This window comes from Emys orbicularis, chromosome 15, assembly GCF_028017835.1.
Source record: "Emys orbicularis isolate rEmyOrb1 chromosome 15, rEmyOrb1.hap1, whole genome shotgun sequence".
Taxonomy (NCBI): domain Eukaryota; kingdom Metazoa; phylum Chordata; order Testudines; family Emydidae; genus Emys; species Emys orbicularis.
Genome location: NC_088697.1, coordinates 31630844 through 31652322, shown reverse-complemented (window position 1 = coordinate 31652322; position 21479 = coordinate 31630844).

The following is a 21479-nucleotide window of genomic DNA, read 5'->3' as shown; positions in this document are numbered from 1 at the left end:
TCTAACCAGTCAGTTGAGTTTCTTGCAGAAAGATAGTGAGTATTTGCTGGTCTTGGTCAGAACCAGTGTCCAACTTCAGGATTAACAAATGACAATGCACTTAACATTGGCCTCCAGTTTGTAGTGTGTGGTATCTCTTGCTTAAAGAGAAAGTATGGTGTGACAGCCATGTTTGTTTGAATAAACTGTGTTGTGTCTCTAGCCTTTTTAACAGCCTCATTAAGTACTTCTAAAATTGGCTTTGACAATGACTGGCTTATAAGGCTTTCTTTGTCGATGCAGTCCAGAGGATTGGTGTTTTGCAGCCTTTTCACATAGTTTGTCAGCATTAACTTTGCTGATCAGTTTGGCAAACCAACCTGCTCCACTTTTACTATATAAATCCAGGGTATGCTCATATTTTGAATATTGTGTGCAGTTCTGGTTGCCCCATCTCAAAAAAGATATAGTTGGAAAAGATACAGAGAAGGGCAACTAAAATGATTAGGGGTATGGAACAGCTTCCATATGAGGAGAGATTAAAAAGACTGGGACTTTTCAGATTGGAAAAAAGAGGATCAAGTTGGGATGTGATAGAGGTCTATAAAATCTTGACTGATGTGGAGAAAGTGAATAAACTCCTTCACATAACACATGAACTAGGGGTCACCCAATGAAATTAATAGGAAGCAGGTTTAAAACAAACAAAACAAAGTATTTCTTCACACAACACACAGTCAATCTGTGGAACTTTTTGCTAGGGGATATTATGAAGGCCAAGCCTATAACAGGGTTCAAAAAAAGAGCTAGATAAGTTCATGGAGGATATGTCCATCAGTGGCTATTAGCCACGATGGGCAGGGATGCAACACCATGCTCTGAGAGCCTCTGCTTGCCAGAAGTTGGGAGTGGATGACAAGGGATGGATCACTCAATAATTGCCCTGTTCTGTTAATTCCCTTTGATAGGGCTACCATATGTCCGGATTTCCCCGGACATGTCCGGCTTTTCAGTCTATAAATAGACGTCCAGGGGGGATTTTTAAAAATCTAAAAATGTCCGGGATTTCCCCCCGGTCGGCTATTTATAGACAGAAAAGCGGCGGCCAAGCGCCGCTGGGCACCCAAAGCCCCTTCCCGGCTCCCCCCATCCCCTGCAGCCTTACCACGCTGTCCGGCCCCACAGCTGTCTTCCCCCTCCTCCCCTCCCCTGAACGCTCCGCCCACCTGCTCCTCCCCCTCCCCTGCTTCCCGCGAATCAGATCTTCGCGGGAAGTCTGAAAAGAAGCAGGGGCAAGCGGGAGGCAGCAGCAGGTAAGCTGGGGCGGGGGGGGGCGCGAGGAGGAGAGCTCCGGGGAGGTGCGGCCCTGGCCGAGCGGCTCCCTCCGGCCCGGGCCGAGCGGCGGCCCCAGCGGCTCCGGCCCCGGTTCCAGCCCCAGGGCAGCGACCCCGGTTCCGGCCGAGCGCGCCAGCCCGGCGCCGGCCGAGCAGCCCCGGCCCGGCCCGGCTCGGGCCCCAGCAGCTCCGGCCCTGGTTCCGGCTGAGCGCGCCGGCCCAGCCCCGGCCGAGCACCTCCAGCCCGGCCCCAAGCCCCGCAACCCCGGCCGGAACGCAGCCCAATTTCTGGGCTCTTTAAAGCCGGCCCTGGTCAGGGGACAGGGAGGGGGGGTTGGATGGGTCGGGAGTTGGGGGGGGCTGTCAGGGGGGCAGGGGTGTGGAGAGGGATTGGGACAGTCAGGGACAGGGAGCAGGGGGGGTTAGATGGGTCAGGGGTTCTGGGGGGGCTGTCAGGGGGTGGGGAGCAGTTGGATAGGGCATGGGAGTCCCCGGGGGTCTGTCTGGGGGCAGGGGTGTGGATAAGGGTCGGGGCAGTCAGGGGACAGGTAGGGTCGTAGGGGGTTCTCAGGAGGGGGCAGTCAGGGGACAAGAAGCAGGGCGGCTTAGATAGGGGGTGGGATCCTAGGGGGCAGTTAGGGGACAAGGAGCGGGGGGAGGGTTGGGGGTTCTGAGGGGGGCAATCAGGGGGTGGGAAGTGGGAGGGAGTGGATGGGGGTGGGGCAGGGGCGGGGCTAGAGCGGGGCTCCTCCCCCCCAGTGTCCTCTTTTTTGCTTGTGGAAATATGGTAACCGTACCTTTGAAGGACCTGGTATTGGCCACTGTCAGAAGACAGGATACTGGGCTAGATGGACCACTGGTCTGACCCAATATGGCTGTTCTTATGTAAAAATTAATTATACTAAAAATATTTAGTACAGAAACTCCCCAAGATGATAACCTCTCAAGATAGCAACAATGTGAGATAATGACCTTGGCATATAATGCGTTTTAAAAAATTTTGGCCTACTAGAAAATGTATATTTATATACTTTTCTCAGTCACAAATCTAGCATTCTGGAGCAAAGTCACTAAAACGTAGTCCAACAAACAAATGTTCCTTTAACGTGCACCTCCCTTCTCCCTTTACTGCACCCCATTCATAGTTGCTGGCCTTGGTCGGTGCAGACCCGGAGTTCAGAGGTGCTTTCACATGAGTTCATCTCCCCGCGTGCGGGGGAGAAGGCACCTTGCTCGTTCCTCCAGCTGCTCGCTGCTCACTCTGCCCGCTCACTCTGGCCACTGTTGCTTGTGTCGTGCCGTGCCGGGCCGTGCCACCATTCACTCCACCACTCCATTGCTAATGCCCCTGTGCCGTCACCTTCTGCTGCCACCTGCTACTGTAACCCCTGCGAGTCAGTCTCTTGAGGTTCCACCCAGCACTCCGTGATTTCATCTCTCAGTGGGGGAACCTCACAGCGAGTGCAGGCTGGGCTGTCTTTTCCACAGACAAGCTGTCCTGCAGCAGGTCTAAGCACTTAGACCTGATTATTAATGATTTCAGCTCTAGTGACCAATTAACAAAACAAAAAAGACTCTCTATGGAGCCTAATAAGCTTTATCTTTAAATAGGGGAGAGGCACAAGTCAAATAGTGCCCATGACTCTTAGGCACAGCCCACACCACCAAGCAAAACCCTTGTCCACTTGGATCTGCCATCCAAACCCCTTGCTTAGTGAGTGCACTTCAGTTGAGGGTGACCAGTGCTTAATTTGTAATGAAAGAGGTGCCAGGGCTCAAGCGAGTTTTTTACTTTCATAACTGATGTGGCAAGCCCGTGGCTATGAACGGCCGAACCTGGAGGTGCCAGGGCTCAGCCCTGGCAAAAATTAAGCATTGAGGGTGACCCCCTCAGTCAGGACAGGCTAAGAACAGTTCTGCTGCCCTTTACTCAGACAATAAGGATAACAACGTTTCATGACCCCCACATTCAATACTAAAAGGATTTGTAACTCAACCCCAGCCAAAAATGATCACTTGGGCAACACAGTTCTGTCTGCTGGATATCTAGGCAGAGTAGGTGAGTTCATGTAAATACAGTCTGGTCCTGAAGCCTTCCCTCCACCCCCGGCTCATCACTAGCTGTCAGGGGAGAGCTCATTCTCACCTTGCTTACAAATCATAATTTGAAATTATTAGGTTGGCCAACATTGCCAAAATGAATGTGCCAACATTGTCAGAAAAAACAACAGCTGTGTGAAGAAGCTATTCTTTGTTCATACTTTTCAAACCTATTATTCTTTTCCAGGTACAAGTATTTTATCATACACTGTATATGCTTTTAAAGTGTGCATTAATGTTTCAATTTCAATTCAAATTTCCAGCCAATGACTAAATTGCCAACTCACGATGATTTAACTAGTTGACCAATGAGGCGGGGGGTGTTGGGGAAATTCGGGGGAGGGGGAGTATAGGGAAATCCCTGCTATAATTACAGGTCTGAGAGGCATTACACATAGTGCTGCTAATAGAGCCACCTGCAAGAGGAAGTTTAAAAGACCAAGTAATTGAGCCAGAGTGACACACCAATTCAGTGTCCTTGATTATGTAGTAACCATTCCTGCTAAAGGCAGCTCTCAGGATAAGAGTGCATCTCTGTGCTCTGTGGCAGACACACAAATTGGCTGCAGAGTTGTCATGCAACCATGCCTTGGTGTCTTATGCTAATGAAATGAAGCAAGTACTTTTATTGGTACCTGGGTAACTCTTTGGAGCCCATGATAACTATAATGGATGGCTGTAAACTCTACAGAGAGCTAACATGCCAACACACCAATAACCCTATCCAGTGCCAAATCCTCCTGGTATGTGATGCTGCAGGTGAAAGTGTATGATGCCAGGGCCTGGCCAAAAGCCCTTTGGAGACAATGGCAAGTCTCCCATTGGCTTCACTGGGTCTTGGATCAGGTATTTGATGACAATACCAGCAGTCTAGGCCTTTGATAGTGCACATCAGGTCACCGGGAAATGACATGAGTTCCCAGTGCTATTTCTAAAAGTGGACCTAGTGCAACACTCTCTTTAGTAGCTCTGTCAGCTTGTACTTCTTCCTGGTTTTTGCTTGGATTCTATCGATTGAGCCATTGCAAATAAATGGCTCTTAGCTGAGCTCTTGTATAGTTTGTTCATGGAAACGGCTTAGAACCCTATCTCCAAGGACTAAAAAAGACTTGTGCTGTTTTCAGTAGAATAATGTAATTCCTCATATTTTATTAACAATAATAACCACAAGGCTCTAACCATTAATACATCCACATCGAGGGTTTTTTCCCCTGACTTTCCAATTATTTTAGCTTCTTGTTCAGCCCTGACAGAAACTACATTTTAGCACAGTTAGTTTGTTCAGAACAGAACAAGCCTCCCAGTGCATCAAACACTAGTACAGACACAATAAAGAACACACAAGCATTATTCTAAATGGCCATATCCTCCCATGAAACTAGACAAGCTTGGCAGTGGTTTTGATTAGCTACTTGCATTTTACCACAATTCTCCGAGCCCCGATAAATCCTGAGCACCCAGCTTTGGTCGTATTAAAAATTATAGAAAATATTCGAGAGATTTACTCTCCATAAAAACTGTGCTGCTGTTATGCCAAGTTGTTGTATTCTTCTGTCTTTTCCTTGAATGGGTGATAAAACGGATTGACTCTGTAGCTTCAGATGACTTCACAGAATATTAGGTGGGGTGGTATTGATTTTTTCCCACCTTTTCTGCGCAGAAGACACCTGATGACTTTAAGTTACGAACTTTGAGTTAGATTATGAACCTTTTAGCTTTGCATTAGAAGGATCTGAAACCTGATTTGCTACATCAAACCACATTAGTTGTGTTGTTATTTTCTAAAAACACATTTCAGAGAAATAACTCCAATCTGTGTCGCATTTTATAGAGCAAAATAATTGAATGGCGGCTGTTTGTAATTTTAGCAATCTCTTAACCTTAATCATATTTAATGGCTTTTCTCTTCAGGCTAACAGGAGCAAAAAAAATATATTTCAGATCCATTATAACGGCACTACAGTAATGCACTCCAGTCTCTGGCAGGCACTGTAAATTCCTGCTTTCTGAATTGTTGGTTCAGGACAATCATTCAGCAGGGAATTACTTTCCCATCTATGAAATAAATGAGATGTTAAACTAGTTTTCTGCTTCCTGTGGTACAAATGTGGCAGTGTGCAAACCCATGGAAGGCAAAAACAAGTGCCTAGCTCCCATTATGTCAATAGAAAAAGTTGAAAGGAACTCAGCGTGAGTCGATCAATGAAAATATCAGGGCTAAATAAATAAATAAAGTGGACAAAAAGGAGCCAGGCTTGCAAATGGGTGCTTCCAAGGATGAGCTTGGAGGTGGCACCCAGTGTAATGCCCGTGCTTTGGTATCAGACAAAAAGGAGCGAGCACAAAGCCATTGAGCCACCAAAGTTGACTTCTCACTGCTTGCACCCCAAGATCACGCAGGGCATCAGCTTCTGTCTCTACAGCAGCAGGATTGGCCTGTATCTTCTGCTGAGCACCTGGCCCTGCTGGTCATAGGGGTTGTAGTGGGGCAACTGCCCCACTCCCTGAGAATTTAGGCTGCAGCGGGCCAGTGCGCCTGTGCAGACGGGCAGCCAATAAAAGAAGGGCTTATTGGTAGCCAATCAGAGCCCAGATTGGAGGCAGCCAATCAGGGCCAGGCTCAGCCCTCTAAAAAGGCTGCTCAGGAAGGTAGCAGTCAGTCTGTCCCAGACCTTCATAGGGGAAGGTCTGTCCCTCTCTAGAGGTGGGAAACTAGCATCTGGGACAGTGCAGTACTGGGCAGGCCCAGGGGAGCAGAAGGGAACTCCAGCCTGCTGTCTGCCAGGCTGCAGGCCCTGAGGGGAAGGGCCTAGCTGGTGTGAGGGGTTGAAGGGGAAGTAGCCCAGGGACGTGGACAGATGGAGGGAGAGAAGGAGGGCAGGATGGTTGCCAGTAGAGGGTCCCTGGGTTGGGACCCAGAGTAGTGGGTGGTCCTGGGTCTCCCCTTGCCTTACATCTGGCCGATGGGAGCGGCCGTCTTGGGCTGCACCAACCCCCTGCCAAGAGGGGTGTGACTTTGGGGGTGCAGTTGCCCACATTTGCTGGGGTGCAAAGAGACAGCTGATTGATTACCCCCCCCCGGAAGGGGGTGTGGATGGACTGAGGGGCACTGCCAGAGGGCAGTGGTCCGGAAGAGGGCGATGCGGGCTCAGACGCCAACCAAGGGCGGGACACCGCCGGAAGAGGGTGCTCCACTGGACTGAGCTAATTCCCAGAGATGACCAGCAGGAGGCGCTGCAGTGGTGAGTCCCAATCTTGTCACAGAGGTCTTACAACTACTAGTGTCCATGTGTGTTGAACCCAAAACTCTGAGCACGTTTAGCTAATCCCATGATGAAAACACCCAGGTCGTGTCCATGCTAGGGACTACACTGTTGCTACCAGCAGTGAAGCTGTACTGGTGCTGAATCCTCCTTTTCCTAGTGTAGACAGCCCTCCGCAGTCTTGGGTAAATCTCTGCACTGCTCTTCCTCAGCTGTAAGATGGAGACAATGATACTTTGCCTACCTCAGGAAGGGTGGGTTTCCAAAGAGCCTGGGCCCAGAATGAAGTCAGTGGGGCTCCGTGTGGGTGCAGTGGAGCAGAGACCCAAATGTTTGTAAAGCTCTTAGATGCTGCTGTGGCTAAATGCTAGGTCTTACTTTTTATTATTTTTTATTTTAAAATTTGAAGCTGGTGTTTTGAGCTTTGAAAGCCAGACACAAAGATTCAGCGCTGAAGGCTAAGGCTTGGTCTAAACACACGCATTAGGCAGGCATAGCTCCATCCGTCAAGGATACGGAAAAACCCACACCCCTGACTGACAGCGGTCCCAACAAAAGACCCATTGTTGACACAGCCGCAAACAGGGGCTTCTGTTGATGTAGCCAATGTTGTTCAGGGAGGAGTCGTTCCTACACCAAAAGAAAAGCTCCTTCTGTCGATATAGGCTGTCTCTACACTGGAGGCTATACTGGCATAAGCTCTGCAGTGCAGATATTGCCTAAGGCTCTGATTCAGGAAAGCCTCTCTGTTCAAGAAGTGCTTAAACACAAGCTTAACGCTAAGTCAATGGGACTTAAATAGTTGTCTAACATTAAGCACGTGCTCAAATCTTTTCCTGAAAGATGGAGCTGCCAGGCAAAGAAAAGGTGAGACAGGTTTGAAGTGTGAAGTTGAGTGCCAAACCGGAATCCAAACTTTCCCAGCATGGCTGGGTTTGGGTCTGGGCGGATGTATCAGACAGATCTCTATATAGCGGGTTCAGCATATCTTGGAGATGTAGGTGCTTGAGCTGTTTTTCTGAGATTGCCTCTCTCCTCTGTGTTTTAGTGGTGATATATCATATTGGGTTGATGGAGGGAAATTTTTGTTTGTTTGCCTGGTTTCCAGATAGCTGGCAGAGTTTGAAGCATTTCTGCATCGTTACTAATTAGAATTACAATTGCCTTTGGAATTGAAATGTGTTTCATGGATGAATTTACAGAACTTCTTACCGAGGTGTGATTATTGCCCAGTTGTTGTGAGACCGTTCCATCCCAAGATGGCATATGGAGCAGCCAGCGTGTCTGCAAATTATGAAATCACAAGTGTTTGAAAGTAACTGGCTCCCATGGGCAACGGTGATTTGTGAATTGGCCAGGTGGCTATAAATAGCCGAAGTTTTATATCTGTGTAAGTTGTGCATGGCTGTGGAAAGTAGAGTAGAGAATGGATTTTTGAATGAGACGTTCGCTGCTGGATCCAAGTGGACCACTGCACTTAACCTAGGAGAGGTGGATTCAAAGTGATTCAGCACACAAATCACAGGAGTTTGTTGGTCTCACCTGTTGTCTCATGAATTTCTGACTGCTACTCAATTTAGCCAGCTGGTGCACTGTTAGCCATCCCTCCTTGAAATGTGGACTATTGATAAGGGTGGAGTGATGCTGCAGATCAACACTAAGGAGACAGTGTTGGGAAGAACAGAGGATGGTGGGGTCAGGTTTGAGATGCACTGGCAAAACCTCAAGGGGCACGCTTGCACAAAGGCCACTTGAGATATGTGTCAGCGACCGCAGGTCTCGAATCCTAGTCCACGGGGCTCTTAGGAGTTAGTTAGCAAGTTGCTGGGTGGCAAGTCAAAACTTACTAACAGTCACCAGAACTAGAAGCTCAACTCCAACAGAGGACAACAGATCCACCTAGGATCTGATTGGTGGAACTCTGGCGGTCCTGATTGGTTCCCTGCTTCTAGTTAAACCAAGCACAGGAAGAGGAAGTTGTCCATGCAACAGAGTTTCCCTTACTTAGGACTGCTTCCCTTGTGCTACCTGCTCCTACGGCCTGCCTCTGGTTTCCTGACTCTGCCTGACTCTCAGTTTGCCTTCTGGCCTGTCTTGGACTCTGATCTCCTGGTATGTGACCCAGCATGGCTCCTGACTAATTTTTTTTTATTGAAATGATTTCCCCCACCCACAGAAAAACACCATAACCAGCCAACCAACCTGGCTTTTCATCAAAACAGATGGAGGGAAAGCGGTTCACTGAAAAACTGAAACTAAAACCCCAATTTTTCCCATGGTTTTTGGTGACTGAAACCCCATATTTTTTCCAGCTTTTGACAATTAAACACCCAAAAATTTCAACCAGAAACTGAAAATTCATTTAGGGGCAGATATTTTTCAGTTTTTGGTTGCTGAGAACTGTAATGTTTGATTTGGGGGTTCGTTCATCTGTTTTTTGATTGGGGGGGGGGGAAAGAACATTTGAAGAAAAAAATTAAAGAAAACTTTGTTTTTATCTACCTCTTTTATAAGAACAAAACACATTTCCTGACCCTCTGTGTCCCCCCCCCCCCACACACCCTTCCTTCCCTGGGGCAGATTGCTAATAAGAGGCATGGAAGGAAAGCGTCAGCAGTCCCAAGAGGATGGGTGGACTTTACGCTTGTACCCTGCCTAGAGGAGAATTTCTGAAACAGCTGAGAACAGGATCTTCTGAGCACAACCAAGCTGTGGACATGTTTCTTCTGAGGCTACTGCAGCCCGTTATAGATGTGTGGCTTCCCACTGCCTGGAAGTCCATTGTCAGAGCCAATGCGAGGATGGAATAAGGAATTTAATGGCATGGCTCCTATCTGTGGACCATATTCCACCACTTTAGGTCACGTTGAATAGTACTTTACTCCTTGAGCACTCCCACTGAAATCCAGGAGGGAATAAGGTACTACTCAGTATGAGTAAGGATGCCTGGTCTGGCCCATGAGAGTTCTGTGGCTAAATTCCCACTTGCTGCATTGAAACACTCGTCCATGGTGCTAATGTAAAACGCGTTGGCATCATTAAAATTATCTGGATCCCAGGGTAGCAAATACAAAGGCAAGAGAGTGATTAATTGTATGTGTGGGTGTACAGGATCTCCTCTCTTCATACCTTCCCCTGGGAAAAATGATATTTCCCACTGATTTTTTTTTTTTATAAAGCTATGATGGAAATAATTGTGTTCCAGTGGACTATACGTGACAATATACATTATATTTAAGAGATGGCAAAGCAGAGAGGGAGTGAAAGCTATTCCTCTGAATTTCCTGGCTTCTTTCAGTTTGTCGGCATATTAATGCTGCTTTAACACAGTCTTTTATATTCCATTTCTACAGAGATTTTTTTTAAATGATGACATTAAAAGGGAAATAATGTCCCAGCTACCCCACCCCCACCCCTCAAGCCTTGCCTCTCATCACAGAGAGCTGCTAAGGGGTTCTTTGATATAATATACAGTAATGGCTCCTGAATCAATCCATACCACAAAGTCAATAAGCAGATCTGACACAATACATCATATTCAGCTGTGGCGTGGAGCTCTGACGAGGACAATAAAGATGCAATCTAGGGAATGGAATCCATAGGAAGAAATAAAATAAGTGGGGGAAGTTACAGCTCCTCTTTAGGGGGCTGATTTATTTTATATGCCATTTACTTGGGAGTTTAAACTTATTGAAAGAGGGGAAAATGTGTGAATTCGGTGTTTGTGGATGGTGGGAGATTGTCATGGGCATTGGGAACTGATTTGCATTTGCACTAAGAAACCTTTGCAGTGCTCTGGCGTGTGGCCTCAGAGGATAGTGCCTCTTTGCTTTGCTAAAAATGGTGTAAGGGAGCCATTGTGCAAATGAGAATCAGGCCCTGGGTGTCCTCTCTCTCCATCCACAGTCTGAGGCAGAAGGTGTGCAGGCTTCCTCCATCTCAGTAGGTATCTAGGCCACATCCTGAAGCTGATAGTTGGGGTGAACTCGCTCACCTACTTCCTTCTGTTGGTGTCCTGGTTGCAGTGAGGTTATGTTAGCTACACGAAGACATCTTTCACTTGAAAAGGGCAGTGTGTTCAGGTCTATGTGAAGTGCTTATCTTGTCCCCACTACTGCAGTATCTGAGTAACTCATAATCTTCAATGTGTTTATCTTCACAACACCTCTGGGAGGTAGGGAAGTGCTATTATCTCCTTTTTACAGATGGGGAACTGGGGCACAGAGAGGCTAAGTGACTTGCTGGAGGTCACACAAGAAGTCTGTGGCAGGGCAGAGAATTGAACTCAGGAATCCTGAGTCCCAGGATAATGCCTTGGGTTTCAAGTTTTATTGTGAAAGTGTTTAAGCTAAAGATAATCAAATTATTTCCCTTTTCTGATTCCCATGTCCCAACAATGCATCTCAACCTTGATGAGAATGGGCTTACATCATGGTGAGCTATGTGTCCCTGGGATATTCAGTCTCTGACCACAGAGGTTAGACAGCCTGCAGGGGCGGGGGGTGTCAGTTGGTATCACTTGCCTGTCAGGTACTTGAATGAGAGCCACTGGATATTTCAGCTGGGCCACCCATCTTTTTCTATTTTAAAAATTACAAAAAGGAGAGCAAGGGAGAGAGAGAAGATAGCAATCCCTAGGGAGGTCTTATGAGACCCATTGGCTTAGTTACCCAAGGAGTTGTTTAGCTAAGTCACTCCTGCCAACTCCCAAGGACATGGCTGAAATCTCCTGCATACAATGATTTGAAAATATTCTGATGTGTGAAATTATTAGTCTCCAGTTTTTGGCTGGAGTGTGACTGACTAGAAAAAGAGGGGACCTTCTCAAAACAGACACAAAATTGTTTTGTTTTGTCTGGAAAAATTGTCAAACCAGGAAACTAATCTTGTGTGTTTATTTTAAAGAACTGTTTGATAAATGGCAAGTACTAAATATTTTGAAAAATAATTCATTTGTTTTTAAATTTGGGTTTTTTTCATATAAAAGAGAACCAGAATTTTTCAGGTATTGATTTTTTTTTCATTTGTCAGTTTTTCCCTTTAAAAAAAAAAAAAAAAGAAACAAAGTTTTCTCCTTTCTCAGGGGCAAAATGGGGGGGGGGGGGGCGGGCAGGGGAGAGAGGAGGAAAAGAAAAATGAAGGAAAGGAGGAAACAAAAACCAATTTTTAGTTTGTTTGAGGTCTTTTAGCCCAAAAAAGAGAAGATTTTTTAAAAGAAAATTCATGACCATGTTCAATTTTGAATAAAAGGCCATTTTTCACTGACACCCCCCCCACTCCCCATTTTTTTGACAGACATTTTTAAAAATCCAGTTTGTCAGGGAAAAACATTTTCCATTGAAAAACATTTTAATTGACAACTTTTGACCAGCTTTAATCATGAAGAGTGCAGAGCAGGGACAGTTTCTCTCTCTGGCTGTGTAGTATCCAGCACAAAAGGGCCTGATCTGGGCTGGGAACTGCAAATGCTACTGGAATATCATAATTATGTCTAAAAGATCCTGGAAAAAAAATCTAGGTGGGGCCAGATTCTTAAGTGCAAGGCCTCCACAATCTGAGCCAGATATTCAGAAGTGCTCCACACCCAACATGTACCCACATCCTCTGCTCTTATGAAGCTCTGGCCTCTTATTTGCCTAAGTGGGAGTCGGGCTCTCTTGAAAATCTGGGTTGGAAATCCTGGCCCCACAGAAACTCCCACTGACTTCAGCGGCGCTAGAATTTCACCTCGCGCCTTCAGTGCGGAGAGTTGGGTAGCTTATACTAAATGCAACAGATGTAAATGAAGCTCTTGATGTAAGCAAAGCCAAGTGGGTGACTTGCAGGGGATGTTTGAAAGAGAAACATGGAGCAAATAAAAGTATAAAGAGTGTAGCAGGAATGAGACTAGATGGTATAAACGTCCCTGAAAGTGAACTATTTAGTCATTCCAACAAGACTCCAGTGGGCATCCATATGAGTCGGAGACAGGCCGGGGTTGGGAAACCAGCCAACACATGCAACTGCCCACCCCCAGCCAGCTGCTGCCCCCCTCTCCCTCCGTCCTCCTCTCCCATCGTCTCCTTAATGTGCAGTGGTGGCTGATGCTTTGCTGAGGGAAAGTGATAATTGCCTTTTTATTCATTTTGATAGCATCGTGAAACATTAAAATCTGATTTGGTTGGTCATATGGGAGCATCACTCATCGGTGACTCGGTGTGTGAGTGAGTGCGTGCGAGTTTCCCCCACTGCAGGCAGAAGGCATTATTAAAGAAACTAATCATTTTAAAAAATAAATAAGTACAAATAACCTAGTTATCTGGTGAGCCTTAATGGCCTTATTTTTCCATTCTCTGGCATAATGAGAACAGTCTGGGCTGCTTGAATCTGCCTCTCTGAGAGCCTAATTGTTTTTAAATGTCTTTGCTAACCACTTCACATAGAGCCCATAAATCTATTTTCGGGTAACTGAGAGCCACACTTCTGAGCTCCTTTTTATGATGACACATTTGTACGTTAATTAAAACCACGCTTAGGAAGATGCAATCTTTCAGTCTTTAACGTGAGACTGTTTGCTGTGCCGGAGAAGGGTCCGAAAGCTGGCTTTCTAGCTGCAGCAGCAGGAGGGACTGGCAATGCAGATTATCATGGGCTCCTAACAAGGGGAACGGTCCCAAACAAATGTCAATAAATTTGTTTCTTACTCTAATGTATCTACTCTTTATTTTGAAGCAGTCTTTTGGGGTTAGGCACTTCCAGGCTTTTGGGGTTATGCACCATTGCAATTTGTTGTCCTTCTAGGTCATTCCTTTATGATGATGACAGAGAAGGTTACTTCATTTAATGGTGCCCCCCCATGGGTTGCAGAGGCTCTCAAACGCTGACATTATTTTCAGAAATGTCTCTTCTTTCCTAGGAGGCAGCCCCGGTAAAGCTACACTGCCTTGGAACTTTGAAGAGAATAAGAAAAGGAGACTAGGGGAATTAAATCAGATTTTAATCAGCTCTAATTGAGTTACGTAAAACAGAATGAACACAGATGTTAAAGATAGGGACGAACTAAAGATGTAGCCCAATTCCCCTTGACACTACAAGATTATTTCCATGAAGTCTGCTCTTGAAGACTTTGTCCAGACTAGCTTTGTGACTCAAATGACAGTCGCTTCTAACTGGAGCTGGGGAAAAAATGAGGGTGTTTTCTATGGCAATTGCCAAGTTTACAGTGAAAACCCAAAATATGAAGTATTTTGACTCTGAAATTCTGCTGAGGTGCCTCATGGGAACTGTAGTTTGGGAGCACCAAGCTTTCCTTCTCTTCTATAGGTCAGGCTGCATGGTTGGAGTCCATTTCCCAGGATGCACCATGGCCTCCCTTTGTGGTGAGGGGAGGAGGTGCATCATGGATGTGGCATGGCTGTGAGAGATGTAATCTGACCAGGGAGCATGAGGCACCGTGGTGGTATTTCAGAATAAAAATATTTTGGTTATCAGCTGAAATAATTTGGTTTTTGGCATTCTGTTTTCTGGTGGCAAAGTTTAAATTTTCTGTGTAATAACACATGCTTTGTGGAAAAATTACATTCAGACAAAAACCCAGTTTTCCACCGAAAGATAGTTTTGATAGAAAACTTTTCAACCAAGCCCTACTTCTAACGCTTCTCTTGGGAGATTTAATCTACAACCTCATAGATCTCCACATCAGGAAATGTTTCCGGATAGTCAGTTAAATGCTCCTCCTTCACTTAATTTCTGACCATCAATCTTGGTTGTTTCCCTTGTATCTCTTCGAATAATGCCTCTCTTCTTAATGTTTACACCCCCTGAAACATTGTACATCATTATCCTGTCCCTTCCACCTTGCCAATCCTTAGCCAAGCTATATAGATTTACTCCTCCCATCAGTCAACCCTTCTGGCCTCTTAATCACTTTTGCTGCTGTTGTCTGAATCCCTTCCAACTTGTCAACATATTTCTGGCATTCTTATCACTGCAGCAGGAGTTGGGAAATAGAGTCGGGCCACTGGCCCATGAGATGGACATGGGATAAAGATCAGGCATATTGTTTGTCATGCACTTGCTCGGGAAGAAGAGCCACACATATCCCCTTGCTAGCCAGCTGACTGAGCAGACGCTTCTCCCAGGTGATTGCCTGGCTGGTGTAAAATGGGAAGCTGGTGACAATGGCAACTGGGAGAGGTGTGTGGAGAGCTGTAGGCTGAGAATGCAGTCCTGCAATGTTACAGAAACTAGCTGTATTGTAAGGACACCTGCACTGAGGCTGTGGAACCCAGCTGGCTTCTGCAGCCTGAAAGGTGAGGAAATGAGAGAGACAGAGAGCGTTCCCTGCAAAGAGAGGGATGGACAAACATAGTCAAAGTGGAAGCCAGCTCTGAGTGCCAATCTCCAGCTTTTCAGCTCCACAACGGAGAATCTAAGGGAAAAACATATTTATTGCTTAGATTGTTGGACTGGAAAATGGCCTTGCCACAGTGAGTGCTTGAGAGTGTCAAGAGGGTTAGGTCATTTGAGGTAAATACACTGGGCTATTCAGAAAACAATTAGAGGCCATAGATGTTGGGAGAGTTTTTGAGAGAGGAGCCTTGGTAACCTGTATAGTCTATTCTTTTTCCCAGGCTTTCAAATGTTTCTCTGTCTTTGTGAATCCTGCAGAAAGTTGATATACAAAATCTTGTCCCAGAAAGAATATGCACTGTTCACTGGAAGCAACAATAGCTTTCCTAGGATGACTAAGAAAACCTAGCAGGGCCAAACTGGCTCAGACTTACGGATAGTTTTAATAGAGGAAAATTGGGGTGAGGTTGGACTGATGAATGCTCCTGGAAGTATAAACGTAGAACTGGGTTAAAAAAAGAATCTGATAAATTCGTTGAGGATAGGCTGATCAGAGACTCAACCCCATGCTCCTGGTATCCCTAGACCTCTGACTGCCAGAAGCTGGGATTGGATGACGGGATGGATCACTCGATAATTCTATTCAGAATCATTTGGCCCCGTCCGCTGTCAGAGACAGGATACTGGGCTAGATGAACCACTGCTCTGACCCAGTATGGCCATTCCTATGTTTAATCAGAGCCGTGTGCAGAGGTAGAACAAACACCTAAACATCCAACCTCATTTGCCCAACTCCCATTCCTCTCCATAAAGGCTGTCCCCCAGTGACTTTCTGCAGTACCGCATTGTGATCTTTCTCCAGGTCACTTGCCAGGATTGTCTGGGTACATTTCACTTAATCATTTCCAGTGCAGATGCCGTAGGCATTGGTGCATCTCAGTCCCTCCTGTTCTCTCCTTGTAAAATGTAACCATTTAATCTCCTGAGGGTTGTAATACTCGGTTCTAATTTCAATTGTTGGGTTTAGTGTGTGGGAGCTGGGTGGCATTGGTGGTCTGTGATCCATAGGAAGTCGGATGAGATAATCTGGTGGCCTTAAACTCTATGATTATCTGTCTTCTTACATGATGCCCATCACCGCAGTATCTGAGCATCTCTCAAAATTATAAAGTATGGCTATAAAGATATGTTTCTCTCTTTCTTGTTTTTCTTTGCAGTCATCCAAGACTACTTTTCTTTGTGATCTTTGGGAGTGTTCCAGAGTCATGGGCTGATTGCTGAAAATCTTCTGTCTCCTGTATGCCTCACACCAGAGGACAGCTGTTCCATTATTCCACAAGAATTTAGCTGTTGTGCAAGGTCATGCTCATGCAGGGTGAAGCAGTGCCCTGGGGTAACTTGAGCTAATCCTATAGAGGCATTTGAAGATGAAGTCCAACACCATCCATGAGGAGCCAGGGCAGAGAGCAGAACACAGACAAGGTGATGGGCTGCTATGTTGTGAACTGACCAGAGCTTTCTAAAGGTCAGTGTTCCATACCTAGATACAGTCAGACGTTTTTAAATAGCCATGTTTTATTGCAGGGTTTAAAATACCCACTGGTTACTACAGCTGGGCAGGAAACTGAAATCTCAAACTCTCACAGGACAGGGAAACATTTTTTTTCCCATTTTAAATTGGCACAAAAAGTCAAAATCAAAAATTTTCATGAACCAAGTTTAGTTTTGATATTGACCCTTTAAAACTTTTTTACTAAAATTAACTTTAATGAATAGTTGTTTTGATACCCCCAAAATAACTTTTTCATTTAAAAAATGTTGAGATTTCTCATTTTGAAACTTTTTTCCCCCCCATAAATTTTTTTGCAATGGGAAATTCATCAAAACCAACCCTTTCCTGGGAAGTTTCAGTTTTGATGAATCAACATTTTCCAATTTAAAAAAATTTAGATTAAAAAAAAATTCCTGACCAGCTCTATAAATTACTCTTGGGAGCTGCACCAGGAAGTGGAAAAACAAATGTCTACTGGCTACAAATGCAGTTATTTCAAAACAGGGGGGTTGGTTAAATCCTGACCCATCTGAAGTTCACGTCTGAGAACTTCTTGCCTTCAGGTTTCAGACCTGTTCATGCTCTCTGTATGTGTGTGTATATATATCTCCTCAATATATGGTTCACTCTATATGCATCCGAAGAAGTGGGTTGTAGCCCACGAAAGCTTATGCTCTAATAAATTTGTTAGTCTCTAAGGTGCCACAAGTACTCCTGTTATTCTTGCCTTCAGTAAGGTCAGGATTTCAACTGGTGGAATGAAAATAACTTACTCACCTTGCTTTAAACACCTATGGGTTTTATATGCAGTATCCTGGGTAACTCTTCGCATTCCCACCCAGGATAAGTAGAAGGTAACAGGCATTCAGGCCTGTTTCCCAAAAAAATCTCTGCTGAGGGGATTGCATCAAATGTCATTTCATAGGTATTCAGAACAAGGAGAGAATAACCCAACTCTTCTCTGGAATCCAGAGGAGGACACGAATACGGAAGCAGGAAAAGACACTTAAGTCTGTGGGGTGGATTTTCTGAGTTGGAACCTCAGTTGGTGTAGCTCCATTGACTTCCACAGAACTATGCTGAGCCAATGAAGCTACGCTGATTTACACCGGCTAAGATTCTGGCTCTCTGCCGCAGCTCACTCCCACGGCATGTGGTGAGATCTACAGTAGCAAAGTGCATTCTGCTGTGATGATCCGGAACACTGATGGCTGAAGTGCTACTTGCAGCAGGCAGCAAACAGATGTTTTCAAGGAGGCAAGGAATGAGGAATGCTTTCTATTTCCCATCCTCTCTCGTATGCTCTTCCCAACCATGGAATAGTAGGCAGTTGTTTGAACAGCTCTGGCAACTGTCTGTCCCCATTTAAAAGCCACCGATATATTCTTTTAAAAGCCACCGATATATTCTTTTAATAAAATTTAGGCTGTTTTCCCCTGTTAAATTAAATGAAGTCTGGAGTCTGTTATGAGCTTGAACCTTGGGCTGGATTTAAGCTCAAGCAGCATGAAAATATCACATTTTCCAATCTCTACAGTGAAATATTTTTTCCCTGAGAAGCCGAAACACTAACTGTATCTTTCAGCACATTTTTGATTCAATTGCCCCCTCTGTGAGATGAAGCTAATGCACAGGGATGTAAGTCAGGCACGACTTCCCAAGAGCTTACTTTTAAGCAGCCCATTATACATTAACCTGTACGACAATATGTTTTAAAGAGAACCTTGTTCATCACCTCAGAAAAGTCAAATTAACATAATTTCTAGAAAAGAACAATGGGGAGAAAAATGTTAGTCATTGTTGATTGAACAGGTAAGTTTCAGTTGCATGATCTGTTGAATATTCATACTATATTGTTTTTGACATTTAAGAACTCAATTATCAGTTGACTAATCAGTCTTTTACAGTACGTTATTTTTGTGATGGAAAATGAAACACTGATAAGCCCCAAAGGGAATACTATTCAGATAGACTTTTTTTTAAACACTTTTTTCTCATTAAATGGATGAATTTAGCACTGGTACCAGCAAGTGACTAACAGCCTTGTAGTAGAGTGGGCAGCTTTTAGCAAGCCTCCCCACCATCCTCTCCAAAGCACCTTGTTCCTGGATTAAGACTCTGGATATTCCAGTCCTGAGCCACTTCAGGTCATGACTAACTCTGTGCTGGTTTTGTAATGTGGGCAGATGTATTGTGGTGAGTGTGACAGGTTGGACCCCCCTTCCAGGGTGCCACCTGATGTGCTGGGGTCCCACTCAGCCCACCTGTCCCACCAGCCTGGGTTCCCCTTACTCTGTGCTGCTGTGACTCTCAAGCCCCCTTCCAGCGCGCACACGCACACACAGGCAGGGACACATCCAGCAGTAGAATCACAGAGTCTGCAATCAGCTCTGTGCAGGAGGACTCAGCTCAGGGAATTGCCCATCACTCCTGTGCACAGAGCCTCTGGAGTGTAAATCCAAGATCATATTGTCTTGCGCTGTATAGAGATCTATGCAGCATAAGCTCATGAAATTCACCCCCTCCCTCAATGTGGAGGAAGATATGCACAGCTTTTTGCCACCCCCCCCCCCCCGTTATGAATTGCACAAACTGGGTTTTAGAGTAAACAAAAAACAAGTGTATTCACTACAAAAGGTAAATTATAAGTGGTAGCAAACAGATCAAAGCAGATTACCTTAGTAAATAAACAAAAACCGCAAACTGAGCTTAACACTCTAGATAGGTAGGATATAAATTAGCAGTTTCTCACCCTGAGTGATAAACTGCCTGGCAGATTCTTAAGGCGCAAGTTGCCTTGGCTTTCCCAGGTTTTCATCCACAGGCTAAAGATCCTTCTAGCCTGGGACCATCATTTCCCACAGTTCAGTCCTTTTCCCCTCAGGTGTTTCCAGGTGTGGTGCTGCAGGGAGGTATCATCCTGTCATTGTCCCCAGCTCTTTTGGTGTGAACGGTTCCCATTGTGAAGTGCTAGCTCAGAGTTTTCTATTGTACACAGTTCCCAGGGTAATCCTTGTGCTTGTGTGCATTTCCTCAATAAGCCATTAACATTGTTTGGACTTTTTACTATTGTACCTGAAAGGCTGCTTGTGTGTTTTCAACCTCCTGACATGTTTCAGTAACACACACATAGCCAAACTTCATAACTTCACATATGACGATAGCATCTACAATCCAACGAGATATGACTGTCTAGCAGATCAAGACTTTTAGAATGACACCTCGCAAGGCATACTTTGTATAAGGCATATCCTAATTATGTGACAGTGGTGAATATTGGGATGTCAGGGTGTCACAGGGAGTTGTGGGAGATGCTCCGCAATATACTCTGTATGTTGGGACTGTCTACATAGTGAGTTAGTGCATGCCATGGCAAGACAGGATGTGAATCTACAGCAGGGTTCAGCAACATTTGGCACGTGGCTTGCCAGGGTAAGCACCCTGGCGGGCCAGGCTGGTTTATTTACCTGCTGACGCGGCAGGTTCGGCTGATCGTGGCCCCCACTGGCCGTGGTTCACTGTCCCGGGGCGGCGGGAAGCGGCACGGGCGAGCGATGGTGCTTACCCTGGCGAGCCACGTGCCAAACGTTGCCGACCCCTGATCTACAGCATACTAGCTCACTTTGTGAACCCTGCTACAGTGCACTAAAACTTCCATATTCCAGTGAAGTAGTAGGACAATGAGCTTACTGCTGCTACCTGCTTCAGGAAGAATCTCCTTTTGCTCAAATGTTGAGCCTGTGTTTATGGAGGTGGAAGGACCAGGGACCTACTGTCAGTTCCTCAGTGTGGCATATGTGATTTAGGCTTTCCTCCTGCACCACCAATAGGAGTTTGGTGTTGACTTCGATAGGATCAGGAAAAAGCCCTTTTATCCTGTAATGGATTCTGTTACCTGCAACGCATGGAATCATTACCACGCTGTCCAAACTCCTCTTCACTTGGGTTCCAGAGTGGGCTTTGAACCCAGAACTCCAGAGAGTCGTGCATTTACCCTAATAACCCACTAGCTCCCAATTTGTGCTTTTCAGGCGGACACAATGTGTCACAGAACAAAATATTTCTTTATGGGACCCAGATAGGTGTGTGAAGTGGATCCTCTTGTGCCTGCTGAAGCCAGCAAAAAATCCTCTTCCACTTCATTTGTTTTCCTTTTAGCAGAAGCATACCCGGTGTGCGGCATCCCTCTTGAATGTTTGCATTTGCCTTGATCAAAAGGCAGCGAAAATTGCTTTTCATCGTGACAAATCCCTCACATCTTCACTGGTGCCCCAGTGCTGGGCCCAGTGGTAAAAATGGAACCGAGGCATTATTTGCAAAGTGTCAGTTCTTCTGAGACTCTGCCTTGCACCTTGCTCCTGATTTGTGGCAAACCACTTAGGGAGCCGGGAAGGAGCCTACTCAGCCCCCTGGAATGTGCCTTTTGCCTGATCTAGCCTTTGTGTCTGGAATTGCTATAGGGTAACTCCTTAGAGCTACCTGACTTGTACTACTCCATTTGTGTAACCCACAGCCTCTTGGAGCAGCAAGGCAGAGCAAATGGGGTCACCCCACTGTATTAAAATTCTCTTCATTTAGAAAAGGGTGCCTGCCTTTACTCTTTTAGGCACCTGAGTATGCTAATAAATCTCTCCCCGGGGCTTCTTTCTGCTGGTCGAAAAGAAATAATTGGGAGCGTCCCTTTCTGCTGATGCTAAGCTGCCTTGGCTAAGATTCTCCGAGACTATGGAATTCACCATTTACAGTAACTGCCAACCTTAACTTCCTGTGATGAAGTTTTACTGTAAACAGCAGAGGTGGGGGTGAGGGGAGAGGTGGGCTGCAAAAGTGACAGGTCCCCAGTCGGCTTGACGCTACCGAGTCTCCTGTCTGCCTCTTGGAAATGACACTTCTGACATTCTCCCCTACCAGGTTCTTTAA